At 37.8% G+C, this 25,653-nt stretch overlaps 1 long non-coding RNA gene across 2 annotated transcripts; it reads right to left on the bottom strand.

Annotated features, from left to right (window-relative positions):
- Positions 1–4,006: 4,006 nt before the first annotated feature.
- Positions 4,007–18,509, bottom strand: LOC110352974 (uncharacterized). 2 transcript variants are annotated; one of them, XR_005265545.2, is made up of 3 exons: positions 18,368–18,509; positions 14,370–14,466; positions 4,007–4,877 (listed from the first exon to the last, which is right to left on the bottom strand). It is a non-coding gene; the product is annotated as an uncharacterized lncRNA (long non-coding RNA). The 2 variants fall into 2 exon arrangements; XR_011809051.1 differs by lacking the exon at positions 18,368–18,509 and adding an exon at positions 17,604–17,776.
- Positions 18,510–25,653: the final 7,144 nt, after the last annotated feature.

The raw sequence follows: 25,653 nt of genomic DNA, 5'->3' as shown, positions 1-25,653 counted from the left end.
CCTGTCTGCCACATCAGCATGACAAATATCCCTGTCATTAAAGGAACAGAAGTTTTAATCTCTGCAAACTGTGGGATCTTTAGAATTACAAACTTGAGGCCAGGTCCTTGTAAGTGTTGAATACTCCTCAAAATAAACTGAAAGGTCGTTTCTTGTATAGGAGTTGTGTTTGCCCTTTGCCTGGTGTTAAATAAATCCTGGCTGTGGTTCCCCTCTCTGTCCATCAGAACAGTGTCTGAGGGATGCTCACATCTTCCCCGTCTCTGGTCCTCACAGAAGGGTGAAGGGAGTTATTCCAGAAAGGGGGGAGCAAAGAAAGCACAGATTTTCTGCTCTGCAGAAGAAATGCTTTCTCTCCAGTGTTAACAGGAGCAGGAACGATAGAATAGGCATGCTAGATTCTTTGTTTGGCCATGGGTAATATGTGAACAAAATAATGGACACATAGAACTGAAAGAGTCCTTACCTTAATGTGTGTCAAATTATTATTATTACTGTCATTATGCACACCTATATACAAGAGAAAGCTCTTTTTTATCTTTAGAATAGCAAATAGCTTTTCCTCTGACATTCTCTATTTAGCTCAATTACAGGTATTGCAAGCATCCTTCCAAACACGATGCATTCAACCTGCAGACACCAGCCCTGTGTTTGGTATTTTTCTTTTTTCATCCTCCCCTCACTATCCTTTGCCCATTTTATGCTCCAGCAGAGACTAATTAGAACTGATTTTACCCATACAGTAATTTTCAATACTTTTTCAGCATTTGACAGGACTGAAAATGATCTCAGTGAGAGCCTTCTGCCCTGTCACCCTCAGCAATACTGAGAATAAGGGAATAAAAGTACACCGTGGCCCAGATTCAATACAACATCTGTACTCTTAATTTTTTTTAGGTGCCTAGTTGATTTCAGAGGAAAACTTAAAGCTAAAATGCTTTGTTGAAGTCTGGTGTTCAGATACCTAGATGTCAGCCATTATGGCATCACCCCCAGAGACTCTAAATAGTGGGTATATATCCTTTCAGTCCTCTGTATATAAATACATTTCCATTTAGCCTCCACATTAACAATGGAAAAAATTGGATTGCCTCCTTTTCTGTGCAATGGACCATTTGCCTCATTCCACAGCCGATATTTTCCTGCTGGTGCACAATTTTACACTGAGATTCAAATGGGTTTATAAGCAGAAATGAAAGAAGGAAGGAAGGAAGGAAGGAAGGAAAGAAAGGGAAAAGAAGGAAATTATTTTGATTCTTTTCATGTCTGTGAATCAAGATCTCCAGCTGTGGAAAACTAATGCAAAGTATGTTAGTGCCAACATCAGCAGCCATGGAAGTGCCAGCTTCCAAAAATTCATTTAGATTTTTGTGAACATATTTTACACTGAGGTTATTCTTCATAATGAATTTGATAAAAAATACAGGCAGTCATGGTATAACATATTTATTGACCTTATTTCTGCCAGCTTTGTTTGATTTTTCTTCATTAGAAAAATTCATTAACATTTCTGAATCTAGGAAATTAACTCCAGGGAAAAATTCAGAAATAGAACATAAATAAAAAATGACATTCTTTTTGTTAGGAATACAACCGATGAAAATGTCTAACAAAGAAAAATGAAAAAATATGACAAAAAAGAATTAGGAAAAGAACCCAGCTATAACCCATGTTAGACTGTGATCGTGGTGTGTTTAGCTCTGCAAGGTGTTGAGTATCTTCTGTTTAACCTGGGCCATATCTTGATTCCCTTCTTCAGGAAGTTTTTATTGTATTTCAGCATATGTCTATTCTAAAATATGTGACTATTATCTCATCACTATGAAAAAATATGCCTGGTTTTCAATCAAATATATCAAGAATATTAGGCTGAGTCTCTCAGTTGACCTAAGAAAGTCTCTGTCATTTTCATACATAAGATAAGTATTTTTCTTAAAAGGTTGATATTGCTGCTGGTTGATACTCACTTCACCTATTACAGTGAATGAAAGCCAATTCTGGCTTCTAATAAACAGGACTTAGAATTTCCCTCATAGCCATACCTATTTTTCTCTTTATTTTTTCCAGACTGAATTTGTTTTTTGAATGATAATTATAGTACCTGTATTTCAGATAAGCTTTTACTTATCTGAAGCATCTTTAACAGACTCCCTTTAAAGAAAATGCCTCCCCTTTGTGTATTCCAGGATCTCATTAGTGTTTAACATGGCTGTACCACCTTAGAGACTCAGAGTTGAGGATTTCTTTTTGTTAACCTTTCAAGAACTGTTGAATGTCCTTCAAATTACCTGAACATAGCTCTTAGAGATATCTATTCCACCTAAGCCGGTACTCCTAACCTAATCGCTCTTTAAATAATTTAATCTACCCTGGTCTATTTATTTGATTCTAGTTAATCTGTTCATGACTAATTTAACCTATCCATTCTAGATCATAATATCTTTATGTCACTGATAGTAAGACTTAATGCCTTGTCAACACAGACTAAGTTCACAGAATCACAGAATCACAGAATTTCTAGGTTGGAAGAGACCTCAAGATCATCGAGTCCAACCTCTAACCTAACACTAACAGTCCCCACTAAACCATATCCCTAAGCTCTACATCTAAACGTCTTTTGAAGACTTCCAGGGATGGTGACTCCACCACCTCCCTGGGCAGCCTGTTCCAGTGCCTAACAACCCTTTCAGTAAAGAAGTTCTTAAAGTTCTTCAAGGAGAAGATCCAGAAGGGAGACAGCTGCTGAGGTACACACATTTGTGGTATCTTTTTCTCTCTTTGCAGTCTGATGGCAGTGTCAAATTTTCAGGCCACTGAAATAAGTGCAAAAGTAACACTTTTCTGTCATTTCTTCTTTCAGAAGACCCTTGCAAGGAAAGCAGAATTGGTACCAAGCAAAGGAATCTAGTTATGCTTACTTTTCATTTTTTTTTTATTTGAAAAACTATCAAAGTGAAAATGAGGGATATTTAATATTATCATTTAATAAGTCCTGTCTTACATTCTTTTCAAAATTGATTTGGAAAACCTGCCAGCAGACAACAACAGAAAACAGCAAGAGACAAGAGGGAAAGGACAAACATTGCTTTATAGATCAGCTGCTATACTCAGACTTCAGAAGCAGAAGTCTAAAGGCTTCAATACTTCTGACTAGTTGGAAAACTAGCATAATTCATTCTTCTAAAAAAACATTTGAAAGGCACATGGATGTTCATAGAGAAAAGCCATTCATATGCACGGATTACATTGATTAAACACACTACAGAATTTTGGATCCCTGACATTAGAAGAGTTGTAAAACAGCTTGCCAATAATGAAGAATATGGGGAGAAGAAAAAAAAATAAAAAGAAAGAAAAAAATATTTTGGCAATTGTCTCATATAAAGTGAAACAAAATTGATTTTTTTTTTTTTTCCTAAACATACACTCTTATCTGTTGGAAACACACATAAAAGTGTTATGTCTTGGAAGAGCCAAGTAATCACAGGCTGACCATGAGAAGCCAGAGTGATGCGTGCCAGTGCAGCTCCAGGATGCATCAACACACCTACCAAAAGAAAGAGAGAGACAGCTGGATTTTGACAGATAGCCTGATAATCATCAATGCTGTTGTTCTGGTATGATACGCCTTGCTGTGCCTCTCTCCTAACTTGTTCCAGCCTGCTCTAACCCTTTGTAGTCAGCACGTTTCCATGTTGTGCACATAACATTTGGAACAAATGGCAGGATGACCAGGAGGACAGAGAAACCGTGTCACGAGCATGGGAAATGTCTGCAACACCACACGGAGAAGAATTACTTAAACAGAGAATGGTCTTAATGTAATGAGAGATGGGTGCAACCTAGTCACAAATAAAGTGGCAAAAAATAGAGAAGGCAGCCTAACCATCAGAACTGAAAGTCGTCCAAGTGGAAGTTTCATGTTGGTAGAATCAGAGAAAGACTGTCTCATTCAGTTGACAAATAATAACAGGAACTCAGGATCATGAGACTGCATGCTACACAGTCCATTATTATTAGATGCTGTTGGGTATATTAGGTGGATTTTTGGCTCTTCTGTACTTTAGGGTGTATGTCAGCACTAGAACAATAAACTGCAAGACCAGTTGTGCATTTTTTTGTACTCCTCTAATGCACAGATGACCCATCAATACCAAATGAAATGACTTTATTATAGGCAACAACAAAACCTGTCTTGTATTCATTTTTATCTTATCTTCTTTTCTTTTTATAGAAATATCAACACAAACAGCAATGAACAAAGAGTTTATATGGGTGGTCTCAGTGCTTGTCACCTCCTAGCTTTGGAAACTGACACTTTTTGGCAACGTTGACACAAACTGTTCTACAAGATCTGGGTTGGTCTGGAACCAGCCCAGATTCAACATGCTGGAAACAGCTTCTGTGTTCCCCTAGGGATAGTTAGAATGATGACTCCATCCATTTCTTCTACATGCTAGGTAACAATGTGAAGTTGATGTTGGATGATAAGGAGTTTGTAGTGTTCATTCTTCTCTTCTGTCAAGTTCCCTGCTTCCCCTCCAGCTTTGTGTATCAGCTGTGCTCTCCTCCTGGAGTCCATGATATCTTTATGGTCTGTGTGAGCTGCTAGGGTTTGAAAGATAAGAATCCCAGGCTACTTGTTCTGTATTTGCTGATTACTGCTCAGACATAGGGGTGTTTTCCACAGCACTACCCGAATTCGGAGCAAAGTTCTGCAGAGATTTCCACCTCACAGAGTTCTCAGAGATTTCACTTTAAACAAGCAGTAGTTCTGGTACATGTGAGGGATTTGCACAGAGCTTAAACTCCATGCACAGCTGAATGGCATTTGTGATTAAAAGGCAACACTTGAAGTGGAAATAGATCAACCCACACTGGAAAAAAAAAAAAAAGAGCATTATAAACCTTTGAGGGCTGCTCATAAAAATCATTAAACAGCAGACACACCATGAAAGAAAAGAATGCAGAAGAAGAAAATGGAATACAGTTTATTTATTATTTTATTACTGGGAATCGGACTGTTATTTCACCTATTTACCCTCTGCATGCTGTTGTTCCCTCATTCTATATTTATTAGTCTGCTAATTGCACTTCTTCAGGGCCACATTATTCCTGCATAACTCTACTGCCACATCCCCAGTGAGCCTTGAGCATGCCACAGTGAGCTTTATACCAGTTGCTGAGTCCCAGCCTGAGGACAGCTGCTAGGAGAATTCACAGAGGTGTCACGAAGTTCCCCAAATACTTTGAAATGAAGTTTCAAACTCTCTGTTGCAGGCAAAACAACAACTTCTGTCTCCAGGTCAGAAGAATCCTCTGTCTATCCCTCTGTCTATCTATGAGAGTGACAGAACGAAGAACAAGCACTAAGTTATCTGGACCATCTCAGAGACTACATTTACTCCTTACCAGGAGTAAAGACTGATCTAGAACCAATCCTGGCTACAAGAAGCCATGAAAAGCTTTTCTGTATCCCATTCACATCTACAGAAAGTTGCTTCTTTAATGGGAAGAACAAGCTTCTGGACACTCAGCCACATCAGCATCAGTAACAGAAGGTATTTGCAGAGTACAGTCCACATGGCTGCAGCCCTATAAAATGACTAGTTGCTGCTGTCATCAAGGGGGTTCCTGCTGCAGTAAACCTGTCATCCCTACGGAAAACTTGGCAAATGAAGCACTATTTCCATTTCCCAGCTCTAGCTACAGACAGAGCTATCCTGCTGCCAGGATCCAACAGTGTAGTCTGCCAACTGGACAATGCTGTCCTACAACATGTACCAGGCAACATCAGAGAGGTCTCTCCTACAGCGTCTGGTACATTCCAGAATTCATCAGGAGTGGGCCAATGGCTCGTGTGATAGAAAGACACCTGGCTTTGCACATACAGATACGACAGTATCTCCTTCCCACCATATCAGTGGGGATGTCTGGACTTACAGCTTCTTCTATCTATACACCAGAGTACAAAAAAGAAAGGAGCTCCTAAGAAGAGGAATAAATTTATGTCCTTATCTGCATGGAGTTCAGATAAGTGCATAGCTTCTGATCACAGTCAGGAAGCAGGTGAAAAAATGAATAACTTCAGAGATGCTACTCATGATGCAGAGAATATTAAAGAGCAAACTGGATGAAAGCTACTGGCAGAGCATTTTTCTGAGGCAGAAGGTAAATTACAAAGATAAAATTGGGGTCTGAGGCAAAACATGCATTTTATTGATTGTAAAATTATCACTGCTGTCACAGTCTCCAGACTTTCCTTTTGATGTTCATAATAACAGAAAATCTGTATTAACCAGTTAGAAACAACGATACAACTTTAAGACAAAATAAAAGGGATATCAGGAATTTAGCAGGATCCCTTGCTTAAAAGAATACATGAAACACATTGATTGCTTGTAACAAAAGTTATGTTCCTGCTCATTAGTGAAAAAGAACCCCTTGGAAGAGCAACAGGAGGAGGAACAAGAATGGACAAGGCCGGAGAAGCTAAGATGCTGGTGGACACCAAGACACTGGTGGAGGTAAATGGCCATTTGTATGTGTTGTTGAGGAAGAAGGTGTTAGAGCATGGTGGGATCAGTTTCATTATTAGGTAAGGCAGCTGGAGAGGTCAGTGCAGGGCACTGGAGTGAGGAAACATTGCAGACACTGAGACTGCAAGGAGAAATAAGTAGAAGAGCTTGGAAAGATAATCTAGGCCTTTTTAAGAGGCGAAGCTGAGGTATGATGGATATAAAACACTGATTGCAAAATACAGGAAGAGGAATGGATAGTGAGAGGGTGGTGAAAACAACAACAACAAACTGTCACCAGGGACAGGAAGCATTAAAAGGTGCATTTTTAAATCTGTGACCAAGCTGAATGAGTGAACTGAAGAAGACAAGGATAGATGCCATCACAAGCTGAGCACAGGAAGGAAAGTTGCTTGTCAAATGTGTCATGGTCTTCTACTTTTTAGGTATACTTTTGAAACTATCTATTTCACTCTGAAAATGTATTTTAGAATTTCATTTTATTTTAGAGTGTTGACAGTGTCATGAATAATTCGTTCCTTTCCTCAAAATGGAAAGAGATTTGTTCCAAAGACCTTTTTGTGTGCTCAAATACTGAAAAGTGGAACCAAACTCCATTCACACGTTTTTGCTCTTACTAAGAATGTTTGAAATAAGACATACATATACCTTCATCTGTCAAATATTTTCATTTGCAGCATTCTCATTTTCCTACATTTCTTTTAAGTTTGTATTTGCAAGTAAATCATGTGGTATTGTTAGGTGGTTCTTACTGCAGTAATCTTTTAATGAGTTTTTAGTACCTTGTCAAGTGTTGAGTATTATACTGGAAATAAGTAATAACCAATTCTGTGATACTTTCTGCTTTGGTTTTGCTTATGTTTAAGGTGGGCCTCTCAAGGAGACAGAAAATACTTCAGAGTTCAGTGCACATGATTTGAAACATGTATCACAATCCCATAGCATTTAGAAAGATAAATGCTGCAGTTAATTCATTATGCTGTCAATTTCTTATTAACAATATATCCTCTATGAATTTAAAAAAAAGCAAAAAAACAAAAAAAAAACACACAACAAAACGGAGTTCAGTGAACAGAGCAACTGATATTTGCAAGTGGTCATGACAGTCTTGTTAACAACTATAGATTTCTTTCACAGTAGGAAAATCATTAATCAGAAGGAAATAGGCCAAATTATATTGAGCTTCATTCCTTAGAGGTCACTCCTTGCAGTTGCAGAGTAGAAATCTTTCAAAGGTTCCTTCCTTCCTGCACTACAAATCCAAGCTGGTTAGTTACTGTATGTGATGCCATCTAGGTTGGGTATCTTTTTAAAGGAAAAGGTCTTTTAAAGCATGATCCCTAGAGAAACTGTTATTGTTTTTTGAACTTTGCATGCTTCCTCACTCTGGATGGGGTAGACACCATCTTCTGTTGTGGTTAGAAAGTGCCTGAAGCAGAATTCTGATTCATACCAAAGCTTGAAGAAAATGAAACATACCAGATAGTATTTACAAAACTTAGGAGACTTGTTCTGCACTTCCTTGTGCTTTTGTTCTCATAGGGATGTCAGTTAGAAGGCGTTTCTGGAGGTCATCAAGTCCAACACCATACTTGAAGAAGGACTAGGCCCAGTCTAGATAAAGTCACATGTGGCTTCATCTATCAAGTCTGAAAATCTCTGAGAATGGATTTTACAACCACATTGGCACCCTGTTCTAGCGCTGCATGAAGGTTTTCCTAACATCCAATCTGCACTCTCAAATTGCAACTTATGGGCATTAACCTATGTTCTGGGATTTTCCAGTACCAGGAGGCATTTTCTTGGGGGTCCAAATCCATTTTCTTGGTAACGTGCCCCCAGTCAGCTACTAGAACACAAAAATATATACTATAAACACATACATCTGATAGCCAGATGAGCCATTAGATTACTTAGGTCAGTGAAGCTCAGCACTGTGTCACAGCTATTTAGTAAAATATGTTTTATTTCCTGAAGTCCAGAGATGTAAGCATTTGTCAGGAGAGAGAAATGTTACCAAATTTAAAGTGTTACTAAATATGTGTGGGAGCTGCTAGGGTATGTGCCTGCATTTCTTTTCAAGACTTCATTTGCTCTTACCTCAGGTATACTTTCATCCATTAGGGATGCTGAAGCTCACAACATTTATGATGAAAAATTCCCTATACTAGGAAATATTTTCTATTGTTATTATTATTATTATTATTAGGTTCTGGTAAATACAACAGACATGACCTAATTCTTGATCAGGCCAATGGAAATAGTTTTGTTGCTTTTACATTGATTTAGATCAAGCTTTCTGTGAGCTGACACATGCTTGCCCCACACGAGGCAAGGTTCATCTCAGATTTTTGTCTGTTTTGGAGGGAATATTTATGTTATGAAGTTGGGTTTTCTGGATGGTAGAGGAAGCAGGATTGGGAGCAGAGCAGAAGCTTACATAAAAAAAAAAAATCACAATGAAATAGGAATAAAATAATTTCCTGTTCTTACCAAAAGCTAGAAGACAGTATTTCCGTGAGAAAGAGTGGGTGAAAGAAGTTAATCTCATATAGGGAGCATAGGGCAATGCAGTGTCTCCAACATAGAGGATTTTCACAGAACCAGTAGCATTCTCCACAGTTTTGAAAATGCTTTTCTTCAGTGCTTCATGGTTTTCAATAAGTAGATTGACCAAAACTAACAAACTAAAAATCCTTGAAATATGCTTTATCAACTGACACTAAAAGAAAAGGACATTACTGACAAAATGTTTGAACCTTGCACTGTACAACATAAGACATTCATCTTCTGTGCTTCAGGACTTAACAGAGATGTTCTGATAGCATTATTTTTTGAAAAGTTAAAAAAAAAAAAGAAAAAGAAAAAAGGAACAAAATAAACACAAAAACAAGAGCCCTTATTCCTCCTTTCTACCACCCAGTACATTGCAGGTTCAAGTTTTGTCACAAAACATGCAATATTTTCTTATGTGTTATCATAAGCCTTGAAAGATACTAACAGTAAATAAATAAGTAAATAAATAATCCTGTATTAGCTTGTGTACTTAAATAGCTCTTACAAATTCATAGAATAGAATAGTTCAGTTGGAAGGGAGCTACAAAGACCATCAGACCCAACTGTCTGACTACTCCAAGGCTAGTACAGAGGGGCAAGGAAAGGAATAGCAGCCTACCCAGGGGAGCAGGCTACAAGGAACTGGGGAGAAGTCTCTTCCAGGTGAATAAATTTCTGCCTGCAACAGCTCCACCTGCACAATCACTGTTGCTAGATCATCATTCTGTTGTTTTCCCAGTGCATTTAGATGTATAGAAACATGGCACACACTTTTCCAAGAAACAGTGACCTGCAATTCTGATAAAATTTTCTGTAGAAACACCTACAAAGATAGAGGCTGCAGCTTTAGTAAGCCACCAGAAAGATCTTAATACTCCAGATGTATTCATACGTAATCTATTTAGTAAACTACTCAATACTTCAAAAAAATGCAGGAACTGATCTATCCTGAGAACAGATGAATAGTGCATTACAGCTAACTAACACAGTAGAAAAGAATAATGTTATAATTTCTTTCAGGTCCTCCCCCAACCCTAAATTTGCATTTTCTTTCTTTTGTTCCATGTACTGAGGCATAAAGATTACAGTAACTGTTTGTTCATCTTTTCAGAAAACAATCTTCACTAGCTACAGTACAATATTTAAAAGAAACTGGAGTTATTCAAATGTGCAATTGAAAAGAAAGCATTCTAACATAAAGATGTATTTTAGATATTTTTTAAAAATGTGAGTTGAAGTCAAAATTTCTCAGAATGTATCACCATTCAAGATCAGAAATGTACACCATGTTCCTAAAGAGGGAGTGATACTCGAGTGTTTTTCTGTCTTCTATCTCCCTCCCATGTTGGTTCTCATAAAGCTCCTTTGGTCAAAAATGAGAATAAAGACCTGGCAATAAATTTCTCTGTTCCACAAGTGAAATTCCGAGTCTTCTAAAAATTCAGGTAAAAATACCCCAGGTTTCAGTGATTATATCTATGCTCTAAGGACCCGCATCATCTATGCTCTAAGGTTTCATCTATGCTTTAAGGACCCACAGCTCTTCTACTGATGGAACCCAGCCATATAAATTTGGCTCAGACCTCTAAGGAAATTAAGATGCAAGGCAATTAAGATGATCATGAGTAGCTAATGATTCAAAATAAAAACAAACAAACAAGCAAACCCACTAGAAAAGATACAAAATCCTCACAGAAAGAAAACAGGCTTGGTGGAAGATGGCAACTCAGCAATGTTAAGGACTTGTTTCAGAGAGAAGCAGAGCCTGACCATCTTCCCGACTGATAGATACCCGACTGACCTTTCTGCCTGAGCAGAAAGCCTCCAGGAGTCCTGTTAGAGGTGATGAGCATACTAATGCTTAGCCTAGTAGCTCATTAAATTTCATCTGACTTTAGTTCACATTTGCCAATAAAAAAATACAGTATGCATTTAAGCTGTATATATCCTGCCTGCAGAGCTTTTTTGTGCAAACTGAAGTTGTCTGCATGAAGTGGCCTAAAGGAGGGAGGTCTGTAAGGACATGAGAGCTCTCAGCATTCACCAGGGTCCTGTTTCTGCAGCTGGCCAAAGCCAGACCTTGACTGAGGCAAACCTGTCTTGTTCAGTCAATCGTGAAATAGAGCATGGGGATATGCTGGTCTCTGGGTTAGTGCAGAATCATCACGTAATTGTAATAATCACCCGAATCCAGAAACAGTACTGCCAGTCCTTAAGGGTAGACATAGCCTATGGCAAAGGCTGGCAGTTATCAGGTATCATCATTCTCTCCATCCTTAAATGACTCCTATAATTGCTTTCTGGTGAAATTGTTTCACCTCTACAAATTGCAGGTAACTACTCCTCTGCTGTGATTGGAATGATTACTGTCTCAGCTGCAGTTAAGTTACAAGTTACTTAACTTGTATAGGATGTTTGATAATAATCTATTCTTTTAGTATTATAATCTATAATCATAATGTATTCTTTCAATATTACATCTTGACAGATGCATTTCTCTCTCCTTATGCTTTCTTTCTCTGTCATTAACTGCAAATGAACTGTTAAAACTTGGAATATGTTCCATTACAGCACATTCATTATTTAACAGATACGATTCATTGCTTCCTCCTCGAATAACAATGAGATAAAACAACGATTAAATAGAATTAGAAATGCTCAAAGTTTTAAATCTTGGGTCCTAATTAGCTTCTAAAAAGCCTGAGAAGCTGGCCTAGCCCACTTGTTTTAGGAGTTAAATGAAACAAACCTACCTGAAAATAACACATGCTATGGGGAAATGGTTTAATGGAGAGACCTGAGCCTTCCCCTTGTATCACTACAGATCCAGTCAAACAAGGTTGTAGAGGGATATGAAAGCTGATTGCTGGATGTATAATAATTGCTTAAATACACACAAAATGGTTTTTGTTCTCTTTAGTGCAGTTGCCTGAATTTCTGCCTGTGAAATAGGTGACAACATGATTAATATTCTAGGAGCAGTAAAGGACCAGGGGAGCCCTGTGCAAAGCATGCATAAACTATCTTTGAGGAATTAGCCTTTGGTAACAGAAGGCTACTTGTTAGCAGTCTTTTGCACCATCCCCACTACACTTCTTAATAAAATGCCCTCTGAGGAGATATATTAACTCAGATATTTAAAACCCTGGGAAGTACAAAATGTTAAATACTAGCACATATTAAAAAATAATAATGATTAAACAGAGGTCTGAAAGCAATTATTTGGAAAAAAAAAAAAAAAAAAAAAGAAAGAACGAATTTATAAATGCTTCTGTTACATATGTAGGGACCAGTATTACCCAGGTCCATTATTTTTCGTTATTATGCCTAGTCTGTATATCATGTACCATACCTGATGACCATGAAGAACGCAGTGAGTGCTTTAAATGATGCAATTTTCAAAGTTGTCTGTAGCAGCCATTTTAATAGCTATAACCTAGAGAATACTGCCAGACTTTTTACATAAGACCTGAACACCCTTGAAACTTAATTCTTCTATCACTTAGGCTAAAAGCTGTGAGCTGTTCTGTAAAACACATTGTCCAATTCTGTGCCCAGCAATAGCAGACTCATTCCATTTGGCACTTGAAGAATCAAATTGTGACCTATCAAACTTACAACAGTGCTCCCACCCATAATGGAGCTGTGATGGTTTTGAAGCTACTTGCTCACTTTGGTAATTCCCTTATTCTGAGCAGCATTATTCTGAGCAGCTCTAGGGAAATCATGGAAGGTACTACCTTGTGACCCATGCACCTGTACTTAATGCCATTAGTGCTATAGTTAAAGTGATTCAAAGAGCTACAACCTGTTCTGACAGCAGCTGTTTCAGTGAAAAGAACATGCTAACTCCAGCAATCCTCATGCTTCATTTCAAATTGCAGAATGAGAGTGTGAATTTGCAAGAATATATGAAATTGCTATATAGGAATGTTTGCTCTAGTTTGAATTTTGATAAACAGCTCAGAAAAGTAATATAAAAAAAATCTGATTTTCTTTCAATATGAAACCCTCTGCAATCCACAGACTCAGGCTTTGGCAGATCTTTGTAGCGCTATTTGAGAAACCTCTCAAATCCTGGAAGAAGCTGGTAAGGTTTCTCAGAGTTTTTCTTAGTTACGGAGTTATTGTTCTCGACTGTGACAGTTTAACATGTTTATCATGACCAAGCAGACACTATCTACCAACTGGTCTTTACAAACCTCTTAATGGCAGCGGTCTTTACACTTACTGTGAAAAGTGACCATATATCTGTGCCAGACACTTACTGAAAATCATTTTACATAGACAAGTTTAAACCCTGGTAACTGACAGAGTCAGCACAGAAGTAAAAGAAAAACAGGTACATTCCTACACATCATCACTGTCCCTATCATATTCCATTGATCAGATATCATATAACAGATAATAAACCTGCTTGATGCTAAACAAATCATGGTATGATAAAATGCCAACCAAATTAAAGTGAGAGGCTTTAATGACTTCCACAGCCTCTAGGTCAGAGTCTTAGTTATCTAAATAGTATAATGATAAATATATTTCAATCATAACTAGAGACTATTACCAAAATAAAGAGATTCTAAGTTAAAATATGAATCCTCTCTTGTATTTGAAAAATGATTAATTTTCAAAATTCTATTTTTTATTCTATTTTTCCAAATTGAAGTTCATTTTCAGTGAGAAATATTTGGGTATAGAGCCAGGTGAAATTATTCAGCTATTTCTTTTGCATATCTGGACATCTACCTGAAAGCTATTACTGTGAGTTTTGTACAACTGGGACAGAAAATACAGCAAAAACAAGGCATAAAATTAATGATGAATTCAGCCAAATGAACACTATGATTATTCTTTTCTAACCAAGAGCTGCTGAAGATATTGTTCAGGGAAAGTCACTCCAAAGAATTACCCCTTAAGCATTTGCTTTATATGCCTACTTCATTTCCTTTCCAGACGTTTTGTTTACCCTTTGTTCCCCCAACTACATTTTAGTTGGCTAAACAACTTCATTTATATAACTTCTTCATCAAGATCAGTAATGCAGTTCTGTTGGTAGAGCCTGACCTTGCAGGCATATTGTCAAAATACCACTGTGGCAAACCAGTCTTGAGATCTTGCTCACTTACAGTCCAGTCAAGCAGACAATCATATCTTTCCCCCTCACTTAAAGCCGTACTGGTCTGCCTTGGCAAAAAACATCTAGAATCATCCTACCCGTAATATAACAAGAAACTGGACTTCACATGACTCACTTAAAGCATCCAAACACATTACCTTTTAGCTTTGTTGATAACATTTGGTGTCACTTTTCAAAGGCAGAATTAATTCATGTGATGGTCAGACTTTCACAGATAATATATCTCGCTCTTACCTGTGAAAGACAAACAATAACTCTCAGCTAATTATTGCACGTTCTAACACTTACAGTTAATGGCAAGGGAATTAATGGAAAAATACAGGATTTAAGGGAAAGGACAGAGCTTCCTAAGCATAGGTGTCCAACGCCTCTTGAAATGCCTAGTGGCATACAGCTGCCATTGCAGAAGGCAGCAGGTCTCCCATATGCTCTGTGTCATACTTGCCAATGCCTTGCAGATGGTTTAGGGCACTCAAGGGAATCTGTAATGTCACTGGATACCTCAGTTTAGGAAGTCACTTAACTCTGATGTCAGAAGAATCACAAACAAGTAGACAAAGCAGCTTTCTAATTTCAAGCTTATAGGAATTATTACTTTTGCCCATCTGTTGGGTTTGATTACTAAACTCTTCAGAATGTCATACATTTTCACTGTGTGAGATTTTGGTTGTAAAATCTGTCAGAACTAATGTTATTGTGTGTTTAATTCCATGCAGTGTTTTGAAACTACATGGGCTGACATTTTGTGGTACAGTAACTCCAAAGGAGAAAAAAAAAAGCCACCCCAAAACCAAATTATCGATAAACATATTTAGCCATTCCATATGTCTATTTATTACAGACCATATTACAGACACTGCAGCAATAATCCCTGTGGAGTCACAACTCTTTTGCTACCAGGCCTGAGTTTGAGGGACACCCTGAGGACAAGACTCACAGAGACTGCTAGGGTATTCCTCCCTGTCAGTCTCTCCCCTAGAAGCTCCTGTGGAGTTGTACCACAGCACAAAGATCTCAGTCACAAGTATAAACATATCAAAATTACGTCTGTACTGCTGTTTGTCTAAGAGCCAGTGTGGGTTGCAGTGTGGATTGCATCAGAGAACTCAAATTCTCTTTTGGCTGGATGAGATAATGTGGACAAACAGAATGAGTTCTGATATGCTGTCTTATGATTGCATGCATTTCCATTACAGACCAGAGAGAAAAAGAGATTTGTTTCTTCCTTACCCTAATCACCCCTGTAAGTCTCCCAAAATAAGTTTTACATTTCCCTTCCAACATTACATCTACTTTTTTTCATTTTGTTTAATCTGTTTTTGCTGTCAGTAGGAGCAAGAATATAATTTAGTTCACATGCACTGCTTATTTCCACTTCACCAAACAAATGATGTCCAAGCACTGAATAAGAAACCTCTGATTAAGACTCACCAGGTTAACAGCAATTATGCAATAAACTTGCACAATTTAGAAGACAGCAGTACTAAAACAACCTGAACATCCTCATCAGAAAGCCATGCTGTTAGTGTCAACCATTTTTCTCTAATAGCTTTCCACTTGGTTCATGCCTTGAACCCAACAGACAGAAGGGCCTGGGTCCAGGTTGAAGTCAACAACATTAAAGTATACCACTGCTTGTTTTCCTTTGTAGAGGCTACCTTATTGTAAGAAGTGTCTACATCCATCCAAAAGTACTTACGTTTCCATAAGTCTATATTATGTCTTAGATTTCTCATACAAATTCATGTGCACTTGTGAATCAAGTTATTCTGCTGTTCTTAATGAAATCAGTTCTGTTGAATTCAGCCAGTGACACTTGTACCAAGAGACATTTTTTTACTCTGTGAGCTTGCCTGCTCCCTATTACAAGCAGAAATCGACCTTTTAATTAATCACTCTGAGCTCCTGTTTTATATATCTGCAATGATGGTCATCTGCGATAGGAGTCACTTTTGGCAAATCATTTATATTTCTGCCATTACGTGATTGTTTACAACATGTAAGTTTATGCTGGATGTAGTAAAATAAAAGCGTTATTCAAGCCTTGCTAATACAGCAACTCTGCAGTCAAAATTCAATTTTCACTCCTTTCTTGGAAACCAAAATGTAACTTGATCTCATTTTCACAAGTTAAAGTTCCATTCATCAAAAGAATCAAAAGAAGGGCACATTTACCAGAAATATTTTCCATTGTTTCCCACTTTAATTGGAAGACTCTCTTTTGTTTAATGGTTTGTGTGGATTGCTGTCAGTAACATATTTAAGTGTTTTGTTTTTGTTTTTAGTCAATTTATAAGCGTGTAGTCTCTAAGGCATACAGCTTCCTTCCTCTGCTTCCCCATGATGATTTATCCTAAAACTATTTAAGTCAACAAATATGAAAACATCTCTTTCAGCTTTAAAGTAATCTATTAGAACATCAAATATATCTGAGAAGCATTTATAGGAAAAAACATTTTATACTTTATATTTTCTCTAGTAGCAAGGCTCTATTCCCTGTGTTTTGGGTGCTACTGCATGCCCTCAGGTAACTTGTGAGATAATACTCCCATCTGACCCAAAAGAAAACTAGATAAATTATTAACAAGGAAGACACTGCTCCCTCTCCACTCTTGGAATGTATTTCAGAAAGGCGAACGTGAGCAGAAAGCTCATTTTTACTGGAGACAGGGGAGTGTTTGCTTTGTCTCCAAGTGGCAACCAAGAGGCAAGACCTGACAGTACTAGCTGATTCTGTTTAAGCCTTGAGTTCTTTATAGGCTCTGAATAACTCACAGGAAAAAGCATTTCATGCTATAAGTTTGCTGAGAAAGTTTAATCACAAGCCATTCACAGCAACTTTGGGAAGATACCACTCCCATTTATGTGTATTCGCTACACATCCTTCATCTAAACCCACATCCAGGCCTAGCTGCAAGTGACTGTTGTCTTTTCCATACACACCTCCCACAGCATCCTAGTAGTCCTGTAGCCTGCCAGGGATCATTTGCCGTGGGTGCCATGCCAATCTGAGAGGACTCGTCACTTGCCACACCTGCCAGTTTGCCACTTTAGACTAAGGCCTCATCTTCTGTGGAGTCATAAACCTCAAGAATGAGCACATGCACCTCAAGAAATCAGCTGCATTCCTTGTGTGGTAGATTTTGAATGAACCTTTTGCCCAATCACACCATGAAGCGGCCCAATATCACAGAGGATCCTAAGTTCACTGAGAAAGGGAGTTGGGGTTTTATGTTGCACTTCCCTCCTACCCACACATCCACACACACCGAGGGTAGCACACCTGTGGCTCCTTGCAAATGCAGCAGTCTGATGCAGCTCCTACACATGCCTACTACTTGATAAAGCTCAGCACATTAAACAAGGCTCACCTCCCAGATTTTTCGTTTTCTTTTCACAGGCAAAGGGCAGAAAGAAGAGCAAAAATACCATGGCTTTATGCCCTGGAATTAGGCAAAGCAAATGTTGTTTGCTCTTCCCCTTTTCTTCTGTCAGGGTACGACTAATTAAGTTGATGAAGGGAGGCTTTCCGGAGCAGCTGCAACTGAGAGTCTGCAACCCTGGAGATGCGGTCAGCCAGGCAGCTATGAGACTCTTATGCGGGCCTCAACTCTCTAAGTGAGTTTGTGCATCTCCCCTCATCACATCAACAGCTCCAGCTGACTTTCTCTCCCTCTGGAAAATTTTGCAGGAGCTGGCAACGTTCCCTGTGCTTTCAGCTACAGATGCCCCTCATTCAGTTGTTGTCTGATGCTGGTTGCATAATAGACAGTGTCCAAAACAGAGTTGCTGGAGGCCTGAAGCTATGAATACACTTGACACTTAGGTCACCAAAACTGGCGATCTGCAAGCTGAACTTGAAACTTAAGCTGGGGGCAGAGCCAGTGGGTTTGCAACACCAGCTCTTTGGACCTGACATTAAACTGTTCCCGGATTTCAGCGGGTAAAGGCATACCACCCTGCACCAAATCACATTGGCTGGGAGTCTGAGATGACTGACTCAGGTATGTCCACACTATATTTTGCTGCAAAGACAGTTGTGCTCTTTTACTAGGAGTGGTGGGTGGGTCTTTACAATACCTGTACCTGATGGAAATTGCTTTGATATCTGTGAAAGCTAAAAACCACATCTTACCTGATCTTGTTTGTGCCTTTTGGTCTAATACCCCTGTGTGCTCCTGTCTGGTGCCAGCTACAAGAGCAAGGTGGCTGAAGCAGGAGTGCTGGTAGTCTGAAGGGCTGGAGAAAACACCCTGACCCCAGACCAAGCAAATTGTATACTCCACAGAGACTAGTGAACCAATAGAGCATCTCTTGCATTTAAATGTTCTGTAGTTTGTGACAGACCTGCTACTTATTATAGGTAATATAACACATATAATAACTTTTTATTTACAGCTCTCCACTATTTTATTAACCTCACAAAACAGCTGATAAAATCCAGATGGGGGAGATAAGGTTACTCTGCCTGTGGCTAGTTGGCAAATCAGAGGCTATGACGGAGATAGCAACTATCTGCTGATTCACAAGTCATTATTCTCTGTCAGCAGTCATGACATCCACTCAGATAAGTTCAGTTATTAAAATTACAGGTGTGTAGCAGGAATAAATGATAATTTATCTACATAATATAGCTGAAAAAGAGTATGTTTGGAAGCGTTTATTCTCAGTTGAGGACCATTAGTGAAGTTCTACTTCCTGCAGGCAGAGTTTAGTGAAAGAAACCACCTGAGGATCCAGTCCCCACTCATTACATTTGCCTTTTAATTTTATCTGTAGATTGCATTAATTTTTAATAGCTAACATAATTTCCTCAGTTGTGTTTGAGACAATGAATTAGATGTGACCAATCTCTACTCATTGCATGGCCTAATGGTCCTGGTTTTGTCCCTTAATAAAATTATTCAATAATAATGTAACTGCTCATGGAGCCGCCATCTGTTATGTACTTCCTGTTTTAGATAAAGATCTTCTTTGACTTAGTATACAGGAAAGAGCTAGGTTATGAGTTACAAGAGGCGTCTTTCAAAAGAAAATTACATTTACCTTTCAGAGCTAATAAGGTCTGAATTCTGAGCTAAATTAGAACTGTTCAAAAGTACCTCATGTATTGTGCCAGTTCCTGCTCCTGACCACAGATGATCTATGAATGTACAAGCAAGATTTCTGTTCCTCCTCCAGTGGTCATGGTATTCTTTGTTAGCTAAGGTTTGCTGAAAAACACGGTGCCCTAGCTGCATTGATGGTGACATTAACCAAAACACAGGAATAAAACTTGCCTAGATATATTTTCTTCCAATATAATTACATCTCCTGAGTACAATACAAGAGTACTCTTACAGGCATAATCTAGTCCCAGTGAATGAAGTACACTTTTGGGCAGATCTTGGTTATGTAAATCCCAGAGTTGCAAAAGCACTTTTCTGTCATTGAGACCCTCCCAGGACATTGACCTCTACCTGATCTTCTATCATACACTCTGGAGCATGGAAAAGAACAAATAAAATCTATCTCAGCTTGGGATAAGAGGGAGAATGGTTTATTTTATACCAATTTTTGTCATTTTTCTTGAAGCTTCAAAGGATAATGTCTCTCTTGAGTTTTAGTATTTTAGATAGTTTTTCACCCATGCTTGTAAGTAGTTTTTACAAAGTCTTGATTCCCACGGACCTGTATTAATAGATCTTTTAATCTCCCACTATTTATCTATTCCAAAGATGATAAGGCCCATTTCTGACTGACAGACAAACAAATCTTGGAGCAATGACTGACTGTAGTTTCATATGTCTGGTTTGGTTGTGAAAGACACACTCTTAAGACTTGCTGTTGTTTCCATTTGATATTTAAAGCATTTGTAGATTAACAAAGTCATAGACTTTTGCACAATTTTAAGGAGTTTATGCAAATCCACAAAAACATTAGCTTCCCCAGTACAGAGGACCAGCCATTTATTTTGTATGCTTATTATTCTCTTGCAGAGAATCTATCAGATATGATATACTGTTTCCTTAAATATTTTTGATATTAAGTCGGTTGGCAGGTAATACTGTAGGGAATGTGGTTCCAATGGCTTAGTAAGGAAAAAAAGTGTAAGAAGAAACTAGGAACTTCATCACTTTTCTGTGCTTCAGGTTACTATTTTTTGCTATACTTAATAAATACTTATCACTCATTTAATAATACTAGAATTAAATCAAAACCTTGTATTTTGTATTCCTTTCCATCATGTTCCTCTTCACTTCCCATTTCCCTGAGTAACCATCTCACTTTATGCATGAAAAGATATTTGGCTGAGGACAAGAATCAGCAATGCGTTGCGTTGCTAGGGCAGTTCTGTGAAGCTCTGACCTGCTCTCTTTTCCTAAGAAAAAGATAGCTTAGTGTTGATATCACAATCCATTGCCTGTTATTTTAAAATGTCATGCACAATACCTACATTCTGCATATTTATATTCAGAATATTTTCTCACGACTCTAATTTGTAAAAAAATGACTGTTTGCCCTTTGCTTCTGTCGTTCTTGCTTAACTGAACTTCTGTTACAAGATGCATCTGGTTTTGAGCAGAAAATCAGCCAACGAACTGGAACGGGTAACTGTGCTGAGTTAAGTTTTCTGACAACAGAATCTAGTCTTTGCTGAATTAAGATCTTCATCTCTAACTCAGCAAATACTGAGATGCCATTCAAGAAACTTCTTTACGTTCTGTAAGAAATACACTATATTTCTTTATATAATTGGATTCATCCTGCTGAGTTGTTACTGTTGGAGGTTCTCATGGAAAGTAAAATTTATCCAGCATTGATCTGTAGCTCTAAAGCAGTCCCAGCGTTGACAGAGGAAATTATCTTTCACAAAAGTGAAGTGAGGTCTCTCAATCTAAATAAATTCACATGAGGCTGCCTCTTCCCCTACATGTTGCTAAGCATGAATAAGGGATGACTTTATCACCTGATGGTACTTCAGAATGAAGGACTTTTTTAACCCAATTCAGCTATGATATAAGCCTAGGGGAGAAGATTTTACATATGGGTAGATTTTGGTTCCTTGTAAGTACAAGTAATTGTATAATAAATTGCACTGGCCTTTTAGCTACAAAGGCACCAATAGCAATCACAACAGAGGAAAATAAGATTAGCAGAAAGTAAATATTATATATAAACATTGAAAATGCTTGAGAATGTTGAAACACAATAGCAGCCCAATGCTCAATGATATTAAAATGGCTCAGGCTGAAACTTTATACCTTCGATTGCCCATAAATATTAGTTAGCATTTATTAATAAATGAGATGTAAAAAAAGTATGTCTTATATTTTCAGTTGTTCACACTCAGGGGTTCCTCACTATCAGTAGTAAGTGAATGGGAGCTCTTCTTTGTCTTGCCTTTTCAGGAATTAGCAAATCACTCCTTTTTCAAGATGCTGTGGCTGAATGGAAATTGAATTTGGTTGTCAAATGTTGTTAGCAAAAAGCTATGGAAATAGTTATATGAAGTTTGGGAGTTTCTTAGAAAGTTCTTTTGATTCAAAACCTCAACTATCCTGACTCTTATTTAACTTTCACTTCAACTCAGCCACTTCCAGCTTCTCACTGGAATAATTTCTGATAAGGAGCAGGATTTCATTATTATTCAGACTTCTCACATAGTCACACAGGTCTATTATAACAGAAAGTCAGTACAAACCTCCGGGCTGTTTGCTTCTGCTTTGATAATAACCTCCAAGGGTCTAGTTACTGAAGGACAAACTCCTTGGTCTCATTGTACACATACAGAGATATCTGTATGAAGCTGAAGATGAGGTAAAAACATCTTGAGGGTTTTTGTAACTTCAGAGTAACAGCATCAGTTTTAAATCCTATGTTTAACTAGATAAGGAAACTGCAATTTCATTTACAAGTGTGCTTCTACTGTTTTTCAGTTACTACACGGTGATCGTTACACTTTAAGGGAAAATTGAGAATTATTTATTTACAGACACCCAAATGAGAACCGTTCAAGAAATACTAAATGGACAAAAGAAAAGAGGAGCTCAAAGTTCCCCTTCTTAAGTCAGGGGTAGACTCAGCAATCATATAGTACTAGAGAGTCTTGTTGAATTAGGTCTATTCTCTTGGATCCACTCAATTTTTTGCTTAAACAATTTACTACCTCAAAAGAAGCAGTAATAGAAACTTCTGTGATGCAAGAGACTAACAACTGATGAGTAGCTACACAGTCTTAATGATCACAGTCCTCCCGCTTTCTTGGCCTACTGTTATGGTAGTCCTAACTTGCCATGCTTCAGGGTAGTCTGCTACACTGCTAATATCCTTGTATCCTAATATCCTGATCTGTCACATACCCTGTAAGTATATGTACTACCTTTCTCTCAGTAGCCATGTGCAAAAGCAGCTCTGTCCTTATGTCACCAAATAGCACCATGTCCTAGCCCAGGCAAAAATTTCACTGCAGGCTTTCCCCAGCCTATCTCACTTCCAGTGGTCAAGTTATCTAGATGTTCTCAGAACCAGGCTGTGTTTCACAAAGAAGACAGAAGATACAAGGCCTTCTTCATGCAGATATTGTGTTTTTTCTAATGATCACTGGTTAGAGGGCTCAGAGTGTGAAAATTCTTGTTTTTACAGCTCCATTTTGTCTGATAGAAATTAGAGTTGGATACAGGTATCCTAGAAACTAGCAAAATTCTGAAGTCAGCAGGGACTGTTGTGCTAAGAGGTGATAATCACAATCTTTCCTGTTGGAGGTAGTTAACTTCCATTAGTAACTGAATATATATTAAACCAGATTAAAAAAAAAAAAAAAGGAGAAAACGAGTGTCTACAGGGAAGGGATTGAGTCTGTATACCACAGTCATGTTCAAGCCTCTGACTAGATGATCTCCAAATATTTCTACAAGTAAACACCCCCAACAAAAACAACAAATAAACAAACAAAAAAACCCTCATTGTTCCAAACACACAGTAGTAAAGACATCCTTCTGGCACATGGAGCACCTATGGCTAATCTTGACGCTAACTTTAGCAAAATGAGAAGGTGGAAGGGGGGCCACAATGCATTAATCACTGTCTCTGACTTCTTAAAAAAAGCCCTTGACATCTCCTCTCACATCATAACTTATGGTCAAGAGTCCTCACCAGATACTTCCATCTCCTTATGTTGCCATACCTACTTAATTTGAGGCTCACCTGAACCAGTTTGATGGCTCCCATGACTCCAGTTCTTAGCAGCCCAAAACTCCAACATCATGCAGGCAGGTAGGGTAACTTATGCAGCACTGTTTCAACAGAAGGAACACATGGAAGTCACATGGTGCAACATCAACATCTTTTTGAATTTAGACCTTCTCTCTCCAGGGAGGAGTATCTTAGAAAATAATTAGTATCTTTAGGATATGGTATGAAAACACACTGTAATAGTGATCACTAACAAAGTAGAAAGAGGAAGGGAGAAACAATGGTTTCAGTAAGAAGCTGTCTGAATATTACTTTATACACTTGTGAACTGACATGGGGAAGTATGTTCTGAATCCTTTTGTGAGTGAAATGAGAATTTCAAAATTATTTTGGATATAATAGAAAAAAACACATTGCATAAAAGCAGGACTTTAACATTATTTACCATTCATTTGTTGCTTTTTCAAAGAATCCAGGTTATCAACATTCACTATTATTTGCAACCTTGAACTGTAAACTAAGAAGTCAGTTATACAGAGAAAGATTTAGAAGATACAGGTATAGGAAACCACTAGCTCGCCTAAGACCAATCCTTAGCAAGTCTGGTCTTTTCTTAACAGGCTTACCTTTTATGCAGATGAGTACAGTAATGATCCCTGGCTTTTAAATTCTACAGTTATGAGAATATGCCTAAAGAAAAATGACTTTCTGTAAGGTTATTTTCACAATAAATTCTCAGACGTTACCATAACAGAAGAGCCTTGATATACAGAGAAGCAGTCAACAACAAATCTTTGTCTTTTTATTGTCACTACATTTATAAGCCTATCTTTGGCAGATAAATGTCACACATATACGTTTTCTACATAAAATCAGCCCAAGTATTCTGTAACTATTCTGTAAACAATTTGGATGCAAACTTGGAAGAAGGATGTAAACTTGAAGAATATTTTCCCTATAAAAATATCACAGTTAGTGTTTGAAGAAAGAAACAGATCCCAAGAGAAAAACCATAGTTAATAATATCTCCAGGAGTACATAGTAGCAAAATATGAAGCTTGGGATAAGTATTTTGCTATTGCTCATTATCTGACTCACCTAGAAATAGTTTGGTACAAAACCAATTGTAATATAAAACATATAAACATATGCATCTTTGTATATAAGTTATCAGGCACTAGAAGAGATTCAGAAGAAATTCCTTTGGTGTATGTTATTTGTGGTCTCATTTGCAAACAGCATGCCTCATGAATAAGTCATGAAGTTGTATTGCAAAGCTGTTTTGAGCATTTATTTGATGATATTACTTCAACTATATGCACATGCATAAGTCATTGCAGGAACACTAATACAGTATTATGTTTACCAAATCCAAGAGAAAAGCATACTAAGTAAATATTAAAAAAAAAAAAAAAAAATATTCAAGAGTAACTATTGTAATGACAGTTTATATTTGAATAAATATTCTTGGCCTTTCATGTTTCTGATCGATTGATATTCGTTCTACCTGGATTTACTGAATGGAGTGTCATAGTTCCTAATATATCAACCTTTACTGTCAGGTGACCTAATTTTTCCATTGTAGGTGAAATCCCTGGCATTGTGAGTAAAAGCATGGCATGTGAAACCCCTGACATGCCACATGGTCCTGTGACTTCAACATATGCCAGGCAAACACACGAGTCTCATAAAGTCAAGGGAGACCTTTTGGTTGATTTCAGAGAGATTTGAACAGTAAATGACTTTGGTGTTTTCTCTAGCAAAGGACATGTTGTCAAAACACCTGTGGTGAAAGTTGGGATATGCTGAGTTGTAGTTACATTTAAGTACCTGTTCTGTCTTCACATATATTTCAGTACCACTTTTGAATCCCATGTTTAAACTGTACAGTGCCCACTCTGAGGATGCTTCTGCAAGCACATTCCTAGTTAATCACATGATAAAGGGTTGTAGAGCCACACCTAGTTGAAACAAGACAACTGTATGGGAGCAAGGAAAATTCTACGGTATCTCATACATTATAAACATATGTATCAATTTGTTTTACTTGTTGGAGTGCATGTTTTAATGAAAAAATAAATCCACTAGAATGGAAGGTGTGGAAGATCTGGAAAATACTTTGCAGATTAGGAAATTTAGAGGAAAAAGACATTTCAGAGGATCAGACCTTTTGAGAATTTGGAGTAAATTTAACAAACAGTTTTGGCCACAGAGCAAACTTTTTTTTAAAAAGTCTTGAGATGTTCT

Source organism: Anas platyrhynchos, chromosome 4 (assembly GCF_047663525.1).
Source record: "Anas platyrhynchos isolate ZD024472 breed Pekin duck chromosome 4, IASCAAS_PekinDuck_T2T, whole genome shotgun sequence".
NCBI classification, from domain to species: domain Eukaryota; kingdom Metazoa; phylum Chordata; class Aves; order Anseriformes; family Anatidae; genus Anas; species Anas platyrhynchos.
Note: the sequence above shows the minus strand (reverse complement) of the source record. Positions and strands in the feature narration are given on the sequence as shown.